We start from the raw sequence: 15,029 nt of genomic DNA, 5'->3' as shown, positions 1-15,029 counted from the left end.
TATCTGCAAGTTGGGTTAATTTCCAACCGTTTTGTTTGCAGGCACAGAGGTTGCTGTCACTCTAACTGCTTATTGATGGTTATATTTAATTGTTCTTCCAGCTAGCTAGCTAGCTAGCTGCATGAGAATTTCGTTTCTAGAAAATATGCATGGATATGATTCTTCATTTGTTTGAATTGGAAAAATTTGCAAATCGCTTTTGGGTTATTCTGAAATTTGTCTTGATTCAATCACATGAATTTGGGGTGTTTAAGGTTTATAAGTAAACCATGCTCACCAATAATTCTTTTCTCATTGGGGCTTGTTCCGAAGAAAGTAAAGATGGATCTAAAACTGTAGGATTTAGTTTAAATTTGAACTATATATATAAAATTTTCATTTATATCCTCATCTAATTAGACATCCCTAGGAAGACCCATATGGAACACAATTGAGATATTGGAGAATATGCAGAAGAAACAGAAGATTATTGTATTTGACAAGTTAAGGTCAATTTTTTCCGACATACAGGTGAGAAGATTACATACCTTATGTATTTCTCAATGAAAAATCGGAAGTAAATGAAACCCATTTATTCTCGTCGAATAAAGTACATTATTATGTGAGACTTCCACTGGTGGGTCAAGCTCTTTTGATAATTAACACGATTCCCATGAGTAATGAGTTAGTTGAAGTGCTATGGACATAAGCAAAAGACAGATATAAAGTGACAGTGGTTCAAGTTGGGATGAAACGGCATCAACTACTGTAGTTTTCATTGAGGGCCTGAGCTGTCAAGTGTCAACATGATTGCTCTAGCTATGTGCTTTTCCCCTCAAAATGCACTGATGTAGCTTAATTTCACTTCAAACAATTATAGAAGGAAAAAAACTAGCATAAGTTACCTAGCCACTTATACAAAATTACTTCACTTTAGCTTAAGAGAAATATTCGCTCGGTTTTTAGTAACTCTTAACATTAAAAAAAATATCCTAAAATAATATAGGAACTTTTAACATTAAAATTTGTCCTAAAATAAATATAGCAATTTTTCTATCTATTCATTCATCTTAACCAATTAATCACAAGTTCACAACCGTCTCCTGTTTAGTTTCTTCACATATTTTCTCTTCTCAGCCAATTGCAATTAATCTTCCCTATTTAATTCCACATATATATTTGTTGAATATTTGTTTCTAACATAAAAAAGTTATTATATTCTATAGGACATATGGAGTACGCTGGTCTAGCGTCATCTTGACTAACTCAAGCTAGTCATTGTAAATTAAAGATTATATCTTTTGGAGGTTAATTGTTTGGCCAATCAAATCATATCACACTTTCTCCCCTTAATTTCTCTGATAAAAATCGTAGCAACTAGAACATAGCAAAGTTGATGTCGATGCAGCTAAAAGGATGGTGGAATTGATCATCGACTCGTCGTCATATGGATGCGGACGTGCATTGCAATCAATTGCATCCCATTGGCCATTCGTAAAGCGGGCAACCTTGGAAAGTAGGCAAGGCATGATTCTTCCTTCTGGTGAAGCAAACCGAGAGCTATTACTGCGATAGCTCAGAGTAGTACCAACACAGCCTTTCATGCGTCTGGTACATGGATATGGCAGGATGGGGAAACACCTAGTGGCACACACAGAGTCACTCTCACAAGCTGATCGATTCTTGGAAATGGCGAGGATTTGTGCCACAAATTGTTGTTTAGGTAGATATATAGCACGTGTTTTTGCATATCCAAATCTTCGAGTAGAATTAATTCATATTTATTTCACAAAATTGATCAATGCATGCGTTAAATTGTAGCATTTTCAGTAACGAAAGGTAAAGTCGTACTCATATAATATCATTCGAATGCATAGTCGCGTAGATGATTTTGAATTTTAGAATTTGATTTTAGGATTCCTCTTTATAGCTTTTGTTGCACAACTCTATTTTTATAATTTCTATTCTTAAAAAAAATCAAAATTTCTTTGTATTTCAATCCAATGCACAACCAAGCAAGGCATAAATTAACTTCTAAAAGTACAAACCTATATATATTGGACTTTACTTGTAAAGGATAATTACTTAGATGTGGCTCATTTTGAGAAATTAGAGGGTCCATTTGAAATGTTTGTGAAGACGCATGAATAGAAAAAACATCAAAATAGAATAGAATGTCATGCTCATTGAATTTCTATAGGAATTGAAAACACAAGAAAGTCCTAAAAACTGTTTATTTAGTTGACACAAAGAAAGAACACAAGAATTAGAGTCATATGAATAAGGAAACATGAGATAGAACCTCATATTTATTTTCCTCCAAAATCTCCATAGAATCGTTCATTTCAAAATAAACGATATAATTCGATCCTTTGTTTTAGAAACCCATTTAGGAAACTTTCTTATAGGACTAAAATCCTCTAGGCTTAGTTTTTTTTTCTCATATTATTTATCACATTGTTGAACATATTATTTGCTCCACGCTTCGGAAAATGCATTTTTTGAAAAAAAATCTATTGTATTATTTAGACCCACTTGTTTTGAGTTATTTTTCAATTTTATTTATTAAAGTATTTAATTTATCCCTATAATTAAGTAGATAATCCCCGAAAATAAATTTATTCAATAATACGTTTCAAACTGAGGCTAAGTTTTCTATGTTATTCCCACATATCAAAAGGTGCCTTAGCATACTCCCTCTTTTTGGTAATCTCTTATATTTTCTTCGAAAGCATACATTTCAAAATATTGTTATTATAGAGAGTTCACGACACAATTATTGCATTTTTTTTCGATACCTGCTTCTAATTAAATGTTTCGAAAGAGATAATTAAGCTGGTCACGTTATGAGTTTATGCATCCAGGTTCTTTTCTATTTAATTTTATTAATACCTTAATTTGTATTTTGTTGATCTAACATATGGGCGGTGAGCTAAAGACAGATAATGTGAAGAGATAATATCTATTTTTACTTTCCTCAGGCTTTATGTTTCCTGCAATAAGCATGCATTCAGGCGTTTGCAGGCCGCAGCAGCAATCTATCTGCTGACAAGAGAATGATTCACAGAAGATCTATCCGCTTAGTGAACGCAGCCTTTCGGCGCCAAAAAGGCTACATGATATGAGTTGCAACGGCAAACGGTCCATACTACAATCTTTTTTTTTATTTGTGTTGCCCATTGTGATGGAAGTGGACAGTGTGTAGTGAATTTCTGCTTGAAAAATGAACTAGAAAAATGTTCTTTTAAAAGGAAACTTGTGTTTTGAAGACTAAAAGGGAATATTGAATCGGAGATATGGGAGATACTGATGGCTCCAAATCTAGAGGGAAATTATGTGTTATTAAAAATAATTTCTTTAATAACAATTGTTTTTTTTAAAATCTCATAGTCAAATAACCCCTACAGGAAACCGTAGGCAGCATGCCATTACATACACACTCAACTAGCTAGCTAGAGTCGGTTTGAAAGAAATGGTGCCGATCAGTCTCAACAAAAGGTTTAAAATGCATAGGTTTACAAGCTGGCGCTGAAACAAGCAGAAGCCCGCTACAAGCAATAAGAGTCTGTTTGGTGTGGTATTTTTTTTAAAAAAAAGTACTATATTATTTCAAATGTTAGTCTTTGTTTTAAATTATGTTTATAACCTTCTGCTTCTCCACTTTGTTTGTTTTATTGTTTAGTCTTATTTTCATGATGGATAAGATATATAACAGAAAGTACATATCTAAAATTATTCTTAAGATCACATTTTAGCTTTTCTCATAAAAAGTAATGCCAATCAAGGCTTTTTATTTTTTTAAAAAATATTGTAGGAAAAGGATCCGATCAAAACAGTGCAGGGCCTACTTTTTTTTTGAATAGAAGTGCAGGGCCTACTTTTTGGAACCATCCACACCTCATAGCCCAAAGCAAAGCTACACCGAAGCCACCTTGCAAAGTAGTGTCATACTCATACTAGTGCACCACATTCAACACGATGCAATGCAAGGATTCGATTTCCATCCATCGATTAATTACCAGCTATTATAATTATAAATATCTTAGGTGCGGTCCCTGTATGCATGCATCCAAAAATCAATTAGATTTGGCCAGGTTGTTGTTGGAGCTGGAGTACTGTTTCTGGGTTATAAACAAGATGGACCTAGGTCAACCCGGAAATTAAAAACAATCGATCGTTCACTCAATCTGTTTAGCCATATATATTGATTAATTGATATATACGTTGCCCCAACACTATCATACATGAGTCTGTAAAATCCCCACAGCTGGATAAAACGCATGCACGTACGTCCCCACCCAGGGACGAAGGTACAATCAATTACCGGGGTCAGTAGACCCCGATGATTTTATTTTAACCTCTCGTATCCTCTTTATTTTACCAGCTATGACCCCGGTGAAAACAAATATTAGACCCCGGTGACATTAATTATTGATTGTTGTGTTAAATTCCAATTGACAACTAGAAACGATACTAGCAACAGCAAATAGAAAATTACCTAGCATTTATGATTATACGTGAGCCGAATATGCATATACTTTGAGTTTTTGAGATTTGAGACCATGCATAAGGCCAACGGCTCGTAACTTTTCAAATTCCCTAGAAAAATAATTTCTATAGGAAATTGTTTTAAAAACCATATTAATCTATTGTCTTTCAAGTTTTTTATAAGCTAATAATGCTTAATTAATCATATGGTAATCTCACTCTATTTTGCGTGCTGGGAGGGAAGGGTTCAGATCCCGTAGCTAGGTCTGAACACACCCAGATTGTATCAGGGTTCACCAATTCGATTTAAAATTAGATTCCAAATATAGCAATATGGCTTTTTTTTACCAAAATTTGATGTTTTTTTATTAATTTGGTTTAATTTTACAATTTCAAATTTGAATTCTTGAAAAACTATTCTAAATTTCACTCAAAATCTACTTTTGTCCCAAGTTGGAACATCGAAATTGCGTTGTTTTCAATCCGTTTTGGTTGAAAACATAGACCCTGGTTAGTAATGACCCCGACAATCATTTATCCTGGATTCGCCCCTGTCCACACCTATCTTTGCAAATTTAAAATTTTTCGGGGAGGGGCTAAAATATTGATCTGAAATTTCGGTGATTTTGAACCACCCCTTAAAAGAAATTATTTTGGCTTTTCACAATTAATATTGAACCTTTGGCTATGAATTGGTCGATCTATGAAGAAACAAACAATGATGAATATACATATATACGACGTGGGTGCACGCCCATGCTGCTCTATCGGTTTGCAGCGAAACTGCATGCATCCCGGGCCTGCGGAAGTGCAGAGCATGCAGAGAAAAAGGAAGAAATCGAATCGATCGAGCAACCTGCAGCTGCATAGCTGCATCATATCGATCGCGCAGGGACAGGGACAGGGCAGCGGCCACACTCGCACAACAGGCAGCTAACCCTAACATATACTGTAGTGGGGTAGCACAAACACCATGCGCACAAGGATTTGTTCCAATCGTAGCAAGCACTACTTGCGCACAAGGGGCGGCGCGGTAATTAATTAGGGTATGTTTGGTTCTTGCCTGATATTACCCCAACTCAATTTGTCATTAGGGTGGCATATGCCACGTAAAGTTGTTGGCCACAGATATGATAATGTTTAGCTTAAAAAAAATAAGTGTATGACATGTAGACCCATCAAGTAAGAAAGTGTGACTTGCTACAATTGAAATAAACAAATAATTAATAAATTGCGGCGGCCCTCCTCACCCCCCACCCCCCCCCCCCCAATTGATCCGGCGATCCTCCCCGCAACGGCGGCAACGACGACAACGATCGGCTGTGATGGCGGTGGGAGCGAGTCACTAATAGAGAGGACTACTTCAATGGCTAGGGTTTTAGCCTATTTCTTTTTTGGATTTGTTTTTTTTTTGCCGAAACTATTTTCTCGTGCGGTTGGCTAAGGTGACTGTCCCGTTCACATGCGGTTGCGCTACCTGCATGAAAAAATAATAATTTTCGCATACATCTGGGCGCAGACGAGCCAAAGACCCGCATACGAAAATCTCTTTTGGCTGTCTAGTAAAATCCCTTTCTAGTAGTGTGTGCTAATTAATTAATACAGAGTTGCTGAGAGAATTAATCGTCTGTCTTTTCTAATACAAGCACCTCCCCCTCCTAAGGAAAATGGAGTCCGATTTCAACATAATTAAGCACCTAGGCTATAAGAATGCATGTTTCTCAAAAGAAGAATCGTATATATACATGTGTGTGACAAGATGAGATGGCCATTTATGTACAATCACTTCTGTGCATATGCATTTCTCCCGGGCGTACGTGTACGCATGGACGATTGGACGGACGCCCAACCCCAACTACTGCATGTGGCCTACACACGGGAAAGAGGGCGGGCAGAGAAACGATCGACCGTGTGTTCGCTGTACCCGAGTTGGATGGATATCTCAGATTTTCTTGTCTATCGTTCGTTCCGTTCAGCGATAGTATTTGCCTACAGCACACACGCGCACGCGCGCTACTACTCACTCGATCGATCGTGAGACGTCGTCGGCCGGGTCACATGGGCGGCCGCGGGGCGCTCGCGCGCGCGGTTACCGATCGTTATCCGTCCGCTTCGCGCTACCACGCAGGGGGCGGCGGAGCGGGAGGCGAGGAGGAGGACGTACGCCGCCCTCCTCGCGCCACCGCTGCGCTCGCGTGGCCCTGCCGATCGAGGCCGCGATATCCGTCGAGCCGTGGGCCACGCGGCGTGCGCGCAGGGGAGGGGGAATTATATGGCAAACCCGGCCACCGGATATGCATGCATGATGATGCAGCCGTGCACGGGTGCTACACGGGATTACGGGAAAAAGGGAAAAGAACGGCCATGTATGTATGTTTTGCTCTACACACGTGACGTTGCCACGGACACGTTTTTTTTGTCCTCCTTATTGCATTCACTGTATTTAATTTGCTCACGCAGTGACGGAACCAGAACGTACGTTACGTTTCCAAGACAAAAGCTCAATTAGTATAATTTACATAATTTTATTTTTTATGTTTTAAGTTTTAAAATTCTATAGTGCAGTTGCAATATTTATTTTTATTTTGAGTTAGGAATAGGGCTTCAGCCCTAGCTGCTCTACTCTTGACTAGAGGTTTTATGTATCGACCTTTAAATATTACAAAGAAATGTCATATTTGAATGATTTTACTGTACTACCATATCTCTGATGTAAATTATTTTGGTAGTTCTTAGCCTTTGTCTAGTGGCCAACCTAGGACAAAATTTACCGGCGATTCTATACATATCATAACACATATAATACAATAATTTTTAATTACCTAATAATATAGTTCATATAGGTTAAAACAACTAAATATTAAAATTCTAGCCGAGATCCTAGGACCAGGGTTTGACATTTCGGACTGAAATTTCTCTGACCCCTCCGATACAATATTATTTTGATCAAAATTTTCAATTTTTTTATTTTTTCATGAATTTTGGTAATATTCAAATTTTAGAAATTTCGGATTGAAATTTCTGAAATTTCGCTATATCGGCACCGCCCGATAGAAACACCGAAAACGAGAAATTAAACCTTGCCTAGAACCCCAGATAGTATACTCTAGGAACGCCACTGCCTTTGTCCGTTTGTTAGCTTATCAGTAGTAACCAAAATTAAATTTATGCTAGTCCACTTTCTAGCATTAGCTTTGAAACCGCTAGTAACATAAATATAAAAGTTTTATTCATGATTTGTTTTTGGTTTTTTTAAATAATGGTTTGATCAATCGTTGTTCAAATGAACATGTACTCGTCAAGAAAAGCAAATTACTCGTCATATTTTAATATAAACTATGTTATCATCCAATGTATTTTTGTGAACAAGTTACAAAAACATTGGGTACGGTGTGCCTGTCATCAGTGACATGCACGACTACGACCCCCTTGAACTCTTCCAAGAATTTCAATTAGCGGTACATTTGGATCAATCTACCTTCGATGCGTACCACTAAACACTCTGTTTCCGTTGGATTTGAATCGCAATGCATAATTGCGTATCACTGTTTACCAATTAATCCAAACACACAACACGGGAAGGACCAGGAACAAGCTGAAGCTAAACACTGTTATTTGTCAGAGTAGTGTCGACACCTCGACAAACATATACAGACACCACGAGATTCGCACAAAACTGAACGACAAATTAAAAATCTGGATGGGCAATACACAGTTATACGTACAGTGCGTGCGTACGTACGTACACAGCTAATATAATTAAGCAAAGGACCATTAATTGGCATTGGCACGCACGTGCCAGTCGATCTCAAATTTCAATTCATATCAATTAGTGATATATATGCAGATTAATTTCGAATCTTAATTAGTGTGCACATGATGCAGTTGCTTTCTGATGGGCATTAAATTAATTTTAACTGATGCGTGTGCGCGTATATTTAATTGGGATATGCGTTATTGCGTCATGTCTGCATTTTTTGTCGATCTCGCTTAATTATACGTAACTGCTTCGTCGTGTCATGCTGGATATACAGTATACACACTGTGTACACGACAGATCTACAAACTTCATCATCCTGCAGACTCACGAGAGTTGCTAGGTTTGGTTAATACTTAGTTAGTGATCAATGTTCATTAATTTCACTTTGTTAGCTGTAAAGATTGAGATTGAATGTTAGTATAGATCTAATATTGAAGGCCTCAATATTTTCGATGTGCCTTAGAATTGGTCATTGTTGCTGCACTGAATTTGCTACAGCAAAGCGCATTCAAACACTGTTGTAAACTTATTTTCCTTGTAGGTTGTAGCTATATTGTTCATCCACATTACAACAGATGATCTCTGGGTCTATTCTCACACAGTACCACAGGTGTGAAAATTCAGTACTGCTAAGTCCAACCAAATTAATTAGCAGCAGTAGTAATTAATGTTTATGTTCTGATCATGTATGTACTTTCAGATTCTCGTATGTAGGCTAACATGTACAGCCAGCGTAGCCACACATTTTGTATTGCAAATTGCTATTTCTGAATCAAATAGTACCATGGAAGCATCGAAAGACGAATCTGATCTTGGTGATAATCTAATTAATCATATATATATGTGGTATATATATGGATCATCTATGTGCATCGTTGGAATAAGAATAACATTTAGCTGTGCTTCTAGAGAGGCAGGGTTTTAGAGCCCCAAGAAATTCTCTACTGTCTCCGGCGCGAAATTAGCGGCCGAGATCGTGGCAGGGGCGACATGGTAAACGGCTGGATTTGCATGGATGCATTGGATGGATCTCCTAGCTACAGCTAGGCCGGCTTGCATGTCCAATTATTGAGATGTATATTCTTGCATTGCATGATGCATATTGATTCTGTGTCCCTGATCTCGATCCATATATCATGTGATCTTTTCTTTTTATCTTTTATGATTAGAAGAAGCAGTTCAGATTAGGAAGAATCTGATGAGGCAGTGAGGTGTCGTTGGCATGTAGTGGATGCAGAGAAGAATTCATCAGACTTCCTGCATTGCACATCTTCTTTTGACTGATATTTCAGGAAGGTTCTTTCAGGGAGTGAATATTGATTTCAAAAAGAGAATCTGAAGTGCAGTATATGATACGAAAGGAAAATGCGATAAGAAAAACCAAAATGTCGAGAATATTCAATGGCATGGTGTATATACATGAAAACAGAAGCTAAGAGTTATACATGAAATCGTTGTACATATAAAAATATTATATAGAAAAGACATTTGTATCTATGAATAAAATATGATAGAAGTTGTATATATATACCAAATCCAATTATACTTTTATCTAGCATACACAAAGTTGCACGGGATAATCGTAGTTTTTAATCATTGCGCGGGACAAATAGCGCCGCAACAAGAAGATCTTCAACTCCATTGACGAAACCAACTCGATAGTTCTTCGTCGCTGCGCCAACGATATCGAATTGTGGTCAAACCGATGTAACGACGTTGTAGGCAAACAACAACTTCACTCTTGGGCGCTAAATCTTTCTGTAATTAACCTCTAATTTTTAGTTTCTTCCCCCCGTCCCTCTGTACCTCCCCCTTTGTAAAGTTCTTTTTTTTAACCAAATGAATAAAGTTCAGACTGGTGTTCAAACCCGCCGTAGTTTTCCTCAAAAAAAGTTTGTCATAAAAATATCAAATCACATCTTCATGTTTAGTGCACAGGGGCGGAGCTAAACGAAATGGAGGGGGTGCCACTTGTTTAATTTACTCTACTTTATATCGAGTTTAAGTTGATACGGGTGCCTAAATTTATATTGAGGATGGTGCACACATGGTGAAAATAGGTAAAGTTTAGTTACATATTTTTTTCACCGGGTTCCTGGAACCCCTAATGACTTTAGCTCCACCCCTGTTACTACCTGAAATGGAGGGAGTAATTAATAAAACATATGCATCAACTGGAGGATATATTTTTTTCTATTATTGTTAATCCCTTGTAGAGAACGCATGACTTTTGGTATGCATGGTAACTTGTTAAGACGAACGTAACACACTTAAAAAAAAGGTGCTTTAACGGTTTATATTGTCCACTACTACAAAAACCATATTTCGTGGTGGCTATTTTGGGTCTTCGCTGGCGACATTTAGCGCCACCACAAAGCAAAGGCCAGTGAAAATGTAGCATCTTCGCTGACGGCACTAAACTGCAAGAGGAGATAACTTTTCGCTGGCGGCCAGCTAAAGACAACCGCTAGCGAAAATCGTCTTCACTGGCGGCTGCCATATGTGGGCCGCTAGCGAAAATAGTCTTCGATGGCGGCTGCCTTATGTGCTCTGCTAGCAAAAAATAGTCTTCGCTGGCGGCTTCATTATGTGGGCCGCCAGTCAAAATGATTTTCCATAAAAAAAATTAATCCCCAAAATCTCTTTTTGCCAAAAAAAAAAGAAAATATATCATATTTTCGCAGCATGTACAGATTCAAATCCACATCCAAATTTTCGAGCATCGATTCAAATCCTCATCCAGAGTTCACTAGATTCAATTAACATGGAAGTGAACACATCATACAAGCATTTTGAACATGAAAAAAAAAGAGAAAAACATCATTAACAGTAGAGAGGAAGGAGGACGTCGTCGCCGTCGCCGACCACGCAACACCGGATGTGTGAGCCCCGTCGCCGAGCATCACCGCCACCGAGCTCCTTCTGCCGTACCAAGCCCCGATCTAGGAAGCCCAGCCACCAGCAAGACTGTGGGAGGGGGAGGGGGAGGGGGAGGAGGAGGAGCTTGCCGCGCCCCTGTCGTCGTTGTGCCCCCACGATAGCTCCTCCCGTCGCTGTCGCCGCGCCCCCACATCCTGTTGCAGTCGCTGTCGCCACGCCCCCTGACGACCACCTTCCGTCGCCGCCGTGCACAGCTAACGGAGCCGCCACCGCCGCCGCCTAGGAGGAGAGGACGCCAACGCCGTGGATCTATGGAGGGGAGGAGGAGAAGAGATGAGGGTGTTGGAGAGGATCTAGATCTGGAGGGGGAAGAGGAGAGGTGGAGATATTTTTATTCTGGAAAGGTGGGTGGATAAGGAGCATGGGCGGTGTGTGGAATTTTTTTAATAGATGGTGGTCCTTCTACCGCCAGCGAAAATCGGTTTTTGCTGGCGGTTACTTAAGTGGGCCGCCAGCAAAAATAATTGTATCTTCCCTACCGGACTATATAACCCAAGCGCCAGCAAAAATTATCTATTTTAGTTGGTGGCGCACCTAAGTGACCGCCAGTGAAAATGAACATATCTTTGCTGGCGGCTGGTATAACGTGGCTGCCAGCGAAGATCTATTTTCGCTGGCGGTCGGTGCCCCCCACCTCCCTCATTACGACCTTGCTTGTGGTTTTGGCATTTTTCTGCCAGCGAAAATCATAGACCAACGCCATGAAAAATCGTTTTTCTAGTAGTGGTCATATAATCATTTTTGAATGGTGACTTAACGCTTTAGATTATCATATAATCATCCTTTGATTTATAAGCAGAGACCCTGATCATCCTCTTAAATTTCCAATGTTGTACTAAATCACCACCATTGCATGACAACTGCATTATATATATGGGCCAACACCATAACAATTATAGGCTTCAAACGAGATATAGGGTGTTATAGCAAGCTGGTTCATTTGGCCATTTGATTCTTGGCTTTCTTTCCCTTCGGAAAAAAGTAAAGCAGGAATATTTCTGTATCACGGCAAGTCAGCAACGGCGCCCGGCCCTACTCACCAACTGATCGATTGAGATATTCGATTTTTTCACCCCTTTCAGCACACTTTAACCAGCATCTGCACTTGGCATGCCTGATAATCCAATTTGCCGTCCCTTGTACGCAATTCCAACTGGATGGTCTATGTAGTGATAGGCTGATAGCTCCGCGACCAGGGTGCAGCATCAATGATGTTTTCAGAGATATTGGTGCAAACGGCCATCGGTACATCATCTTTGCATGCATGTTAATCATGTGGGATGTTACTGTGTGTTTCTTGGATATTTTAAATTCCAATACTCAAATAGTAATATGCTCATGTCGCACGGCCGCAGGGCAGTACAGGTGGCGACTAGGCGAGCACTGTCCCCACCCCTTTCCCCTCCTCCCCTCTACCCCGCCACTGAGCGGCCACCGGAGGGGCTCTTTTCCTCCTCTCATGGTCATGTCGGCCTAGGGCTCTGCCACTATTGAAGAAATAATCTTTGCTGGGTCGACTAATTTTCACAATAGTCTCGGTTCTAATAAGAACCGGGATTAAAGATTGTTTTTAGTCTCGGTTAAAAAATTTGTCAGAGGCTTGTCAGGGGCCGAGAATCTTTAGTCCTGGTTAATAACTACCAACCGGGACTAAAGATCACCACTTTTTTCCTGGTTGATAGTACCAACCCGAAGTAAAGATTATTTAGATCTTTAATCCCGATTGGTAACACCAACTGGGAGTAAATATTTCTCTCCCATATCTGATCGGTTAAGTATCAGACAAGACTTTCCTCCTCACCGAGATATTTAGATAAGATCGGATCATTCCCCTCTCCTCCTACCCCTCAGGTCCCCTTACTCCTCCTCCTCCTCCTCCCCTTCCTCCCCTTCATCCTCCTCCCCTCCCCTCTCCTCCCCCTCCTCCCCTCCCATCCGGCAGCCGACGGGGTCGCGCGCGGTGGCAGGCAGTGGGGCAACACCCGGCGGGGCCGTGCACGGGGCCGCAGGCGGCAGGCGCTGGCCGTGGCAAGCGGTGGCCGTGGCGGGTGGCAACGCGCCAGCCTTTCTTTTTTTTTGATAATTTATGATTCACCGAGATGTATAATCTCTTTGTTTAGAATTTGTGATTTATTGCATGGATCTGAGATGTATAATCTGTGATGTATTTGATTTTTGTGTAATTTTTTAGGATTTGTGATGTATTTGATTTGTGTGTAAAAGTAACTTAGGATTTGTGATGTGAATTATTTAGGATGTTACAATGATTTGAGGATTTGGGGTTTGATTTGGGGATATACATGACACTCGATTTGGGAGAAAATACAGGGATTAACTCTGGCAAGTAGCAAAGAAACAATCAAAAAAAAAAGAAAAGTGGACCAACCGGAACTGCCGCTACCCTCTCGTTATTCCCGGTTGGTAACATCAACTGGGACTAAAGATACAACTTTACTCCCGATTATTTCACCCGGAACTAAAGATGGGCATCTTTAGTCCCAGATTCGTAGCCCCGGTTGGAAAACCGGGACTACAGGGGTTCCCAACCGGGATTACAAACGGTTTCTCCAGTGGTGGCTAAGACCGGAGGGAGAGCTTTAAGTGACAGTCATCGGTGGCTAGATTTGGCATCATTGGGGCTAGACCTAGTCCCCTCACTGCCAGATCGTTCTGGTGCCCCAGCCGACAAGTTTAAGCGGCGGTGAGGAGGAGAGTAGAAACCAGGGCTGCACTGCGATAAGGGGTGGCGTGGCAACATGAAAGACAACATGATGGCGGTGGCGCAGCGTGCGAGGGCGTGGCCTGGGCTGCGACGCCTATGGGTGGCCAGCGCAACAAGCAAGCAAGGAGTAGGCTAATGGTGTGCGAGGTGGAGGCCGGCGGTGCGTGATGCTAGTGGCACGCACACCGACGGCGCGCGAGGCCATGACTAGGAGGCTACAGAGTGAGGCGGTCGCTGATGCCACGAGGAGCTGGACGGTGGGGCTAGCAGGGCACAACCGAAGGTGCCGAAGGTGGTTGACCGACGCAAGATAGCTGACGCAGCAAGACTGCGTGCTATCGGAGACCGCTTGGGTGGCTTTGTGTTAGGTTGTTGATGATATGTTGAATAGAGTGAACTGTAGGCGAACGCCTTGCTTGGAGTTCTCTAGGCTGGCAGTGTCGGCATCTAGCAGCGTTTCACCCCTTTGGGGCGCTGTCAAGCTGACACCCTCTTCCTCCTTGGGAGATTCTCCGGGAGAAAACCTAGTCCTTTGGACGGATGACGGTGGTGTCTTGAGCATCATACCTCCTGGACGGATGACGGTGGCGTCTTGAGCATCATGCTCCTTGAAGGCATCGTCTTTGAGATCTCATCTTCCCGCCGTCACAGGCTTCTCTCAATTTGGTTTTTGGCGTTTTGTCAGTTGTCGTCACCAGGTTGGCGTGAGGGACAAGTGGGTGTTCTTCTCTCTTGTCCTCTCCCTCCCCAAGCTTTCTCCGTGAGGATGACCGGGAGCCCGTTGACGATCTTCTGTTTTGGAGCTAGTGTTCGCCAGGGCGTTTGCAAGACTAGCGGCATTCAGTCACGGATAGTGGCGGCTGGCTTGGTGCTAGTTCTTTTGTCTAGGGGTATGTTTGGAATTGCTAACATGTGGTGGTGGTGGTATGTTTTTCCCCTGATTACAACCTCTTAGGGAGGTTGTGGCTGCGGTGGCGGCTGGCGCGAATCCACGACCACAACTGTGGACTGCGGTGGCACTCTAAGGTGGTCCTTTGGTGGCTGGGGAGACGATGCTCGTGGGTGGAACTTTGGCAGCCTCCTCCGCGGATGCCATCCTCTCTTTCCCGGTGGCGGCAAGCAACAGATTGGTGAGGGAGA

The sequence above is a fragment of the Oryza sativa genome, chromosome 5 (genome assembly GCF_034140825.1).
Source record: "Oryza sativa Japonica Group chromosome 5, ASM3414082v1".
In the NCBI taxonomy this organism is placed as follows: Eukaryota; Viridiplantae; Streptophyta; class Magnoliopsida; order Poales; family Poaceae; genus Oryza; species Oryza sativa.
Note: the sequence above shows the minus strand (reverse complement) of the source record.